The sequence below is a fragment of the Heterocephalus glaber genome, unplaced genomic scaffold (assembly GCF_053883595.1).
Source record: "Heterocephalus glaber isolate CG9 unplaced genomic scaffold, H.glaber_assembly_v1.0 deba00001610, whole genome shotgun sequence".
NCBI lineage: Eukaryota > Metazoa > Chordata > Mammalia > Rodentia > Bathyergidae > Heterocephalus > Heterocephalus glaber.
The window spans coordinates 37,832,076-37,842,816 of NW_028258381.1; the positions used below are offsets into that span (position 1 = coordinate 37,832,076).

Sequence of the window (10,741 nt, forward strand, 5' to 3'; positions counted from 1 at the left end):
TCAGGCCAATTGGGTCCAAATGACACTGCAAATTAAATGCTGATTTTTGTCCCCAGTGAATACCCACTAGGCATAAATTTCCATTTCTCCCTAAAAGTTGTATTTCTACTGTTTGTCAGGATTTAGTTACAACAAAGTGAATGTGGAACAAGGAGGTATCAAATGGAACAGGCTGCATATTCAGAAATGGAAGAGAATTATTGCTATGTGTTCATCCTAGTTCATATCCACAGTGCTTATGACCTGAGCCCACCTGGGAGATCTTCCTGTCCCCTGTGCCACTGCTTCTGGAGGAATTTCTCCCCCTGAATAATTAACTATCCATCTTCAAATTTAGGGTCACAGGTATTTGTCAGTATGATGGCACATTTACAAATATGCACTTCAGGGTGGCACCCTGCCATTGACACATTACCGGATGGGTTTGCACAGAGTAGGAGGCAAAGACTTAAATTGTGTGCAATCAGCCAAATTTAGGGACAGATATGTTAGTGACACATAAGGAAATGGGATTGGGGATTGAGTATGTGGTTTCATGGTCATGATGTTTAGTTATGTTTGCAGTGTGGTAAGAAGTGCAGATGTGAAGTAAGGGAAAAAGCAAAAGTGTGAGTGCACACAACACACTCCATCTTCTCCCAAGGTACTCTAGTCCCCAGGCATAATCACCGTAAGTCAGTCTTTCTTATAAAGCAGGAAGCTGGGTCTAACCTAAAGCTTCCTGAGTGAGTTTTGGAGTGAGGTGCAAAATGTCTGTGAACCACAACTGGAAATGAGGGCTCAGGACTGCAGTTAAGAATAAAGGGGTCGGTGGGCTGGGGATCTAGCTCAGTGGTGCCGCCACCTGCCTCACAAACACAAGGTCCTGAGTTCGATCCCCAGTACCAAAAAAAAAGAGATGACGGTGGATTTGTAAGTTGACTGAAACTGTAGCTGCTAGTGACTTAATGTGTCAATATTCTCATCTAGAAAAATGGCCCCATGAAGGCTGACAGGGTCTCTCTCCCCACCTTCCGGATCTCTGGGCCTGGGGAAGGTGAGCTATTTCAGCACAAAGACCAAGCTGACATCAATCACAGTCCAGGGATGGATCAGAGAAGCCTCTTGTTTGGATAATCTAGAAGATTCCAGACTCTTCCAGAAGAAGCCAAAGATAATCAGCACATCGTACTTCCTCCCGGAGCTGGGGAGTCCATGGAGGGACAATGAGCAACCAGAATTTTGGTTCTAAATTTTACATTTCTAATTCAAACTGCCATTGAGGTGGAAGTTGGAGGTCTGGTTGTCTTACTTATTTTTTATTGCTGGGGCAAAATACTCAACACCCCCAGGTTAAAAAGAGGAAAGGTTTATTCTGGCTCACAGTTTGCAGAGGTTTCAATCTATTATCAGCTGGCTCCAAGGCAGGGCACCATGGCAGAGAGACACTGCAGAGGGGAAATAGTCCATGGCAGAGTAGGCAGGAGAACTGTCTTCTGACCTTCTTATATGTCAGTCTGAATTGCTTGTGTGCTGTTCAAATGGATTTCTACCCGCCTCAGGGGCTGTGACTATTTACCAAACTTCTTCACTCTGAAAAAGAATCCTCAATTATTTTTCACATTGTTTTTTGCAAAACAAAACCCCAAAACACCACAAAAGACGGGAAATTATATAACAGACTGAATAGGCAGGAGAGAAGGGGCAAGATTGAAGTAGCAAAGACAGTAAGACTTGGAGGAAGCAGGTAAACTCTGTGGGTGACTGGACAATCACTCTAGATCCCAAATACAGGAAAGGCGCCTCAATGAGGGGCACCTGCCTGGGAATGGCCCAGGCAAAGGGGACTCACAACCAAGACGGAGCCTCCCTTCGCTATTCCAGTCTGTTTTCTGAGGAGTTTTCTCACAACCTGTAATTCCTAATTTACACAACAGGTGGAAAAATCTAGAAAAATGTATACAGCTAGAAAGAAATAAGGATATAGGAGCAAGTTCTGAGCAAGGGGAGATGGCCGGGAGAGTGAAAACTATCAAACAGATGGGAGGTGGCAAGGAAAGGGCGAACAGCATGGATGCTGAATGGCTGCAGAGAAGCACCTTAGGGGATGGGAGCAGCTGCGGAGAAGAGCGACTGGAAGCAACTCCTGTGCCAAAGGAAATAAGACTATAAAGCAGGCAGACAGAGAAGACGTAAATAGGGCTAAAGAAGGAAGTAGGGGTTAAGGGTATGGGAAGGGCTGAAATGTGAAAGAAGCTTTAAGTCTGATGAGTCTGTAAAGCAGGGAGACAGGCAGGGAGGGCAAGCAGAGCAAGTAAAGAGATGAAAGTAGAAGCCCTTATAGACACGAAGGTAGAAATCAGGACGTGGTTGTCAGTGCCTCACGGAGCAGTGCGGATGGCTGCACAACACAGTAAATGTACAGTCCTGTCCCACAGAGGACACTTCAGCCAAGGCACCACGTATACAATGGTGGGTCCATGACATGACATCGCCCACTGATGTTCCGGCTCTCACAGACGGGTGAGGAGTTCAGTGTAGGATGTTTGTGCGATAGCAATGTCAGCAAAAGACCCATTTCTCAGAACACATCTCCATCATTACTTCCTCATGTCTGGTCTCAATGCTAATCAAGCCTACCCTTTAAAAGGGTTAAAAAGAGCTTGGCACGGTGACCCCACCTGGAATCCTATCACCCTGGGAGTGCCAGGCAGGCACACTGCATATATATAAGCCCAGACTAAGGCAAAGCTGGGTTTGGACAGATCAAAGTCTGTCTTTTGTGGAGTGAAAGAAGGCATCTGTGATAACTTATGACCACTTGTCAACATTCTTCCAAGTCTGGGACCAGAATCCCCATCCTTGCTCCTCAGGGTGGGTACGGCCTGGAAGTGGAGGGGATGATGAAATCCTAGGACCATCAGCTGAGGGGCTGAAGACAGAAGAGGTCTGAGAAGGTGACCAGTAATGAAGAAGGGCTACAGAAGGAGAAAGGAGAAAATTGGGAAGTCGGGGATGGGAGTGGGAAAGGACGGGACAAAAATGGTCAATGGATAGAAAACCTGCAGAGCAAGGGAAGAGAAGATGAGATCCAAGAATGGATCGGGCAGAAGTGACTCAAGCACAGGTCCCAGCTATATGGGAGAAGGTGCATCTACCAGAGGGAGAGTTTATAGCAAGGGAAGAAGGGGTGACAACAAGGAAAACTGGGAGGAAATAGAGATCAGCAAAGGTTAAAGATGAAACAATGGCTCTGGAGGGGACAACGGTGAAGAGTTTTGTGTTTTGGGAAGCCAGGGTTGGGCTCAGATGATCAACAGCTCAACTTCAAAGACAGAGGCTTCACACCCAACCTAAGTTTCATTTCTTCAGCCTATGGATAGCACCCAGCATGTAGCTTCAGGCCTATGGCCAGAAGAAGATGACGGACATTTGCCCAGAAGGAGCTGCCTGATCTTTCTGATCTAGTCCCTTGGTTAGCACTCTATTTCCTGCTTCAGTCCTCTAGGGGGTAGAGAGAGAAGGAAGAAGAAGAGGAGGAAGAGGAGGAGGAAGAGGAAGCAGAAAAAGTGAGAGGAAGGAAGAGAAGCACTGATCCTCACAATCAGAGAAGGAACAGGAAGAGGACCATGGGGGACAGAGGGGTTGGTCTGACTCAGTTCCCAGAGGTGACCCCAGCCTCCCACATTTGTCCTCTGGCCAGAAGAGAAAGTGGGAGTAGCCACTGGAGTTGGAGGAAGACTCACACACACAAGGACATGTCTGAGTTTTTTGACTTCTCTATGCCAAGGAACCTGATACAGTGGGAAGGGAGGTCTAGGAACTGCTGTCGGAATTCATGTACCCAGTGTTGGTCACTTGGGAGGAAGAGGGATGAATACACAGAGAAACCCACATACCCTCCCCCTGGTACTCCTCACGTTGGAGGGGAGTCAGGAGTGTGCAGAGAACACGCTGCAGGGAAGGGCAAGGATGGAGGCAGGGAGATGATGGTGTCACCTGCATTGCCTGGCAGGGACAGGAGTCATCCTCCGCTTCTGCACAGGGGGCCTGTCTTCATCCTCTGGTGGGAGGCACCTTCACAAGGGCTCTGGGCAGCCTTGTACTCTCCATGCTGGTCCGGTCCTCAGGACTGCTGCACAGAACTGACGGGATCCCAAGCTAGAGGCGGCCCACCTGTTTTTCCTGGGAGCCAACCCAGGGGCCAGCTCCTTGCTCATTGTGCTCCTGACCAGCAAAGTAAGACACACACATATTCAACCCTATCCACATTAGACATAGATTATTTTTCCTTAAAGACAAATTCTCAGAAAATCATTTGCAACGCAAAGCAACTTGAGCAAATAAACTTACTCGCCAAGTTGAAACTTCTCCAAATGAATCCATCCCCATCTAAGGACATACAGTGTCCTCTTTACCTCTGGACTTTGCTGCCGTCACCTTCATAAAGAAAAGAGGCCACAAGCAGGGTGATCATCTGAATACTGTATATTCCCCCAACTTAAAAACAAGTTCCATTCTAGGAGAATTGTTCAGTAAGTCAGATTTGTTCATAAGCAGACAAAGTGAGTCTTACACAGTACACCTGTGAACGTTTGCAACTCAGATGTTTGTAAGTCAGGGACTTACTATAATTACTTTCTCACAAAGTGTAATATAAAATCAAGAGTCATCAGTTAGTTGAGGAAAACAGCATAAATAAAAGAGACATAACTCAACATTGATAGAATAAAATTCATAAAGAAACATAACTTAAATTTTTTTCTACTAATTCATTTTCATTCTCTCTCTCTCTCTCTCCTTTCTTTTCTAGAGACAAGTTCTCCCTAAGCTATCCAGGTTGGCCTCAAATTTGCAATCCTCTGACCTCTGCCTACCAAGGAGCTGGGATATAGGAGGCACTGACTCAAATTTTTAAATGAATTCAGCAGGATATTGCTTCCATAAAGTGAGAACACTGTGCTCAGAAACAGCCACTGCAAAATCCTGAGAAATTAGACTGGATTGTAGTATTGTGTTTACAAATCCTCAAGAGAACTGATTAACAAATGGGACAGAGAATATTAGCTCAGGAAGTCTCCCACCAAATAAGAGATGGAAACAATGAAAGCAGATTTGGGACACAAAGTCAGATCCAACAGATACCATTTTCAGAAACTGGGAACATGGAAGATGAACAAAAAATAATCCAAGGATAAAAATGACACCTGACCTGAAGATGCTGGCAAGCTTCCACATCCACAAGGGTCCTCTCATTTACAACATAAACCCTGAGGAATCAGGTAGAGATCCACCAACTTCCTGATAAAATATCTAAAACAGAAAAGAGGGAAAAAAGAAAACACTACTTACCCTGGCAACTGACATTAGACTTTCCATCTGATAGAAAACAATGGAAAACTGCCCACAACTTTGAAAGAAGAGAGCCTTAACCTAAACTGTATATAAAGACAAGCTCATATTTATGCATAAAGACAAGAGAAAGTCATTTTCAGAAAAGCAAGACAGTTTGTTACCTAAGAAAATGGCTTATGTACCACAGTGAAATATCAGCAAGACCAAGCTTTCAGGGCTGCTGCAGTAAGCAGATTCTGGCACTGCAAACATCTTCCTTATAGGTGAAAAAGGTAAATGTTCAATGATTGTACTGCAGCATCCTATTATCCATACAGGATGCACCAGTGCCAATGGACATCACAGACAGAACAACTGCACATGGCCCCACACAAGATTCCCTGAGACAACAAAGGTAGAGCTGCTCCCTTGGGCAGAACATACATGACCACCCACAGGCCAGAAATGAGCTGAGAAACTCATCGACAGAAAGGAATAACCCGAGGGCCAGGGTTGTAGCTCAGTGGCACAGTGCCCGCCTGGCAATGCGAGTCCCTGAGTTCAATCCCCAGTACCAAAAAAGAAAAAAGAAAAAGAAAGAAAGGAATACCTTGAGCTAAGGCAGCCAAGAAAACAGAAGGTTGTGGGGCTTAGAAGACTGATTAATCAATAAATCATGTAAAGTTGCATGCCAGTATTACTTACAAACAGCCCAAATAAAATAATAGCAAACAGAGCCCAATACTAAACATAAAAATAGAATGCATAATAGCCAAATACAACTTAAGAATTTAGACTAATGTGTGGAAAGCCATACATAGAACAGGCCAGTACCATACAGGTAAGAAGAAAACATTTATATTTCCAAATGCACTTGGAAAAGCCTGACAATATTAAGGGCCGGGGAGTTAGCTCAGTGGTTTCACCACCTGCTGCGCAAGCGCAAGGACCCAAATTCGATCCCTGGTACCAAAAAAAGCCTGACAATATTAAAAGAGCACACATGACTTTCCCTTCTTATTTTCTTCTCTCCTCTTTATGGTACTGGGGATTGAACTCAGATCCTTATGAATGTTTTTTTTGCGGGGGGGGTCTGATTTTTTTTTTTTTTTGTACCAGGGATCAAACTCGGGACCTTGCACTTGCCAGGCAGGCGGTGGAACCACTGAGCTAAATCCCCAGCCCAGAGCCCTGTGAATGTTATGCAAGAGCTCTAGTGCTATGCTAGATCCCGGGCCTGGCATACCTGATTTTTGAAAGAACTCAAAAAAATAGCAACTGATGGATACTTCAGTAACATCAATACATGCATACATTTTGACACTTTAACATGCCCAGTATTTATGATCTGTATATACCTGTATACGTGACACACATACATATATATCTCAATCACTGGCAAGCACATATATACATGTTGTTAAATTTACACACACAAGGGGCCAGTGATGTAGTGTAAGACTGAACAACAGTTACTCCATCTTTGTAATAGGGCCCCAACTTGTCTGCTTCTGTTACGGATCACCAGGTAGACATCGAGTTCCAGGGATGTGCTTGTTGTGGTGCCAGGAAGGTCTGTTGTGTGCGTCGTGTTCCGTCATGCTTGCCCAACTCCGTATCTGAATATGTTATCTTAAGGACAATCTATAAAAGGTCTGTTTTATCTCTCTCCTCCACTTTTGTATTTCTGCTTGCCAACTTCCCCTGCGACCCCCTATAAAAACAGCCTCAGACTCTGAGCCTCTCGCCTCTCTAAGCTTGGTGCTTGGAGAGTGCCGTCTGGCCGGACTAATAAAGGTCTGTTTTACTTTAACAACTTGTCCAGTGTGTTCCCTCCCGGGTGATCTTCGCTGTAGTCAGCTCCTCAGAGCGTCTGGTGAGACACACGGTCTTACAGTAGCTCTGTGGTGCTGCACCTGCCTTGCAAGTGCAAGGTCCTAAGTTCGATCCCTGGTACCAAAAAAAAAAAATTTACACACACATATTTATACCTCAGTTCTGAAGTCAGGAAATGGGGAAACACTACAGATGTTCCCACTAAAATCTGGACAAGGAAAATGCACATCATCTTCAATTAGAAAAGAGAAAACAACCAGAGGAATATAACTGATAAAGAAAAAGTATATCTATTTGCTGATGATATAAAAACTCACAAAAGAGATGATGAAAATTAACTCAACAAAACAACTGCAGGTCACAGGATATGAAATCAACACACCGATAGCTTTCCTTACATGAGACTAAGAAGATATAATTCAAATGTACACAAGACTTGTAATAATCGAGAGAAAACTCTTAACATGAAATACACAAAATCTCTACCAGGAAAACTTTAAAATACAGAGTCATGGAAATAAACATGAACAAATGTAATATTCCTTGCTCTTGGGTAGATCAACATAACACAAAGACATCAGTTACCCTAAGTCACTTACCTATGTACTGTTTAATTTCAACACTCCTCCAAAAATAAAAGTTCTAGACAGAATGGTGAAACAAGAAATGACTTTTAGCATTCTATGATGATGGGGACATCTCAAATCACTGAAATAGAACTGACTTTTAGTAAATGGTGTTATGTTTTGGGTGTGATCTAAGCGGCACCCTAGAGTCCACTGGGATTGAAGTCTTGGTCCCCAAGATGGCACTGTTAGGAGATGTGGTGGCACGGTTGAGAGGCGGGACCTAGTGAAGGGTCCTTAGATCATTGGGAGTGTGCCCTCAGAAGGGACTGGGGGAGCTGGTATGGTGCCATAATTAGTAATCCTAGCACTCAGGAGGCTGAGGGAGGATGATAGCAATGGATTCAAGGCCAGCCTAAGCTATACAGTGAGTGCAAGGCTAGACTGAACTACATACTAAGACCTCATCTCACAAAACCAAAAAAAAAAAAACAAAACAGGAGAAAGGAGTGTGGAACACCAGTGCCTCTGACTTCTGTTTGGTGATGTAAGCTCTCACACATATGCACCACTACCATGATGTGACACAGTCAGGAACAAAGCTGTTGTCAGCATCACAACCTTGAACGCCAAGACTTCAAGCTAAACAAACCTTTCCACTTTATTTTTTAGTAGTGGGGATTGAACTTAGGACCTTGTGCTTTCGAGGCAGGCAGTGGCACCTCTGAGCTAAATCCCCAGCCCAAACCTTTCCCCTTTATATTTGCTGCCTCTGGTATGTCATTGTTTTAAGGCAAAGCTTAATACCAATGCTGCAAAAGCAGGTGATGAGCACCTGAATGGGTACAAAACTGCATCCATACCTTATACCACAAAAGAACATGTGGAAAGTTCAACCATACAGAAAAAGAACAGGTGGCTATCTCCATAACTCTGATGTGGGGAAAGGCTTTCCAAGTGTGACTCACGTATGTAAATATAGGCATGTTAGGATTTCTGTTTTCAGCTATGACCGACACACACACACGACAAATATACAAAGATTGGTTTTCAAGAACACTAACCAGCAGGTAGTGAAAGATGGTAATTCATGAGAGATGGGAAACTAGCAAAGCCCTACAGCTATTGCCTAAGAGTTTCTAGAAACTCCAAGGAAGGGGAAGAGTGATAAGTGAAGGGAAAGAGTTGAGAAATTGGGAAATAGGACAGAAAACAGGACCTACAGAGAAAAGAATCAGTTAGTCAAAACTTGTCTGGAATGGACACAGTTGATACCCAGACGTTACAATTAGCAGAGAACATTGAAAATTTGTGACTGGGGACAGAATTTAGCTCAGTGGCGTGGGCCACACCTGGCTGACAAGCGCAAGGTCCTGAGTTCAATTCCCAGCACCAAAAAAAAAAAGTTTGTGATTGTATTCCCTAAGTTCAAAAAACTTGAGTCCAGTCAGGCAAGGTAGAAAAGGTTTCAAATTGAACTTCTACAAGAAAATGCTAATATCTGAGATGAAAATTTATTGGGTAAATTTTCAGGCACGAAAGAGCTCAGAGAAATACTCACCAACTAGAAATGTTAAAGAAAGTCCTGCAGGCAGAGGTAAAAAGACAGCAAATTGGGGATCTGCACAAAGGAAAGGAGAGGATGAGAAGTGAGGACTACGTATTTTCTCTCATTACCAGAGAGCTGTTTAACTTACAGTTGTGGCATTGAGAACATCTGTAAAAGTTCATATGCAACAACAGTATGAAAACCAAGGTTGGGGGAGAAATGGAAATATCCTATTGTAAGCTTCTTATATTGTAGGCGGAATGATCTACATAGTACTTGAAGATGAAATATGATAAAGTTAACATTGCACACTGTAAATCCTAAGCACCTACTAAAACAGCAAAGCAGTGTTACACCTATCAAAAAAAGGATATATAATGGGATCAAAAAAAAAGGATGGCCTCTGTTCCCCAAAAGTTACCCGGACTCTGTTTCCCGAAAGGCTAAGTGCCTCCGATTTAGGGAACAGTGTACGCAGGTGCTATCCTGGGCCCAGAGGCTGCCTGGAGCTCCGCGCTCGTCTGCATTTGTCTCCAGTCACTTACCGTAGCTACTGCGTACTAGCTAGAACCCAAGCCCTCTCAACGGCTGCAATTTTACGGTTAAAACCAAGATTCTAACAAACGGACGGAAAGGAGAGTGCCTCAAATTCCGTTAACTGAAATGCTACCAGACGCTTCCCTCAACACTAGGGAACAACAAATGCTCAGCGATGCTTTCTAAAGAAGGAAGAGAATAAATTTTAGCATATCTAGATCACACAACCAATGCTCACAAACTGTCAAAGAAGAATCAGAAAACACAGGCCAGAAGAAAACAGATGCCTGTGATCTGACCTCGCCAAGTTTGTTTATTGTTAGGTACAAGTGTCAGTTTTAGAAAATGACACCATATGGACAATGATTGATCGCTTCGTTTTTGTTTTTGGTTTTGTTGTTGATCGCTTCGTTTTGGAAGGTGAAATAGTAAAGCAATGCTTTTGTCCAGTGGGGTTTTGTTGGGGTTTTTTTTGGGGGGGTTTTTTTTGTACGTGGGATCAAACTTGGGACCTTGCGCTTGCGAGCCAAGCAGCAGAACCATTGAGCTAAATCCCCAGCCCTGCCCAGTGGTTTCTTAAAAGCTGCTGGTAGTGGGGACTGATAATGTCATCGCTTTCCAACTCAGAAAATCATTTGCACGAATGCAGACAATGAAGAAAACAGTTTCATTATGGAAGAAGCATCAAGCAGGACTGGTGCCCATCACATGCGAGGCACTAAAGTAGCCGCTGCAAGAGAGAGAAACCTCACCTCTCTGCAGCCCTGCACATCCGCGCCGCTGCACACCTGGTCTCAGGCCACAGGGCAACTCGTCCTAGGTGAAAGCACCGGACTGCGACTGGCACTGCATTCTCATAGCCCTTCCAAAATCACCTGGTCATACAGGTGATTCATTACCTTTCTCTAGGGAAAAAGCAAAAGGTTTTGTGTGACAAGCA

The 10,741-nt window shown here is 44.0% G+C and overlaps 1 long non-coding RNA gene across 3 annotated transcripts; it reads right to left on the bottom strand.

Moving 5' to 3' along the window:
• Positions 1-10,427, bottom strand: LOC101701678 (uncharacterized). Of its 3 annotated transcripts, none has more exons than XR_015445511.1 (6): positions 9,686-10,427; positions 9,277-9,336; positions 6,748-7,791; positions 4,333-4,419; positions 3,979-4,206; positions 1-1,572 (listed from the first exon to the last, which is right to left on the bottom strand). It is a non-coding gene; the product is annotated as an uncharacterized LOC101701678 (long non-coding RNA). The 3 variants fall into 3 exon arrangements; XR_002393359.2 differs by lacking the exon at positions 6,748-7,791 and adding an exon at positions 5,192-5,292 and having other exon boundaries at positions 9,686-10,413; XR_205043.4 differs by lacking the exon at positions 6,748-7,791 and having other exon boundaries at positions 9,686-10,409.
• Between the last annotated feature and the right edge of the window lie 314 nt (positions 10,428-10,741).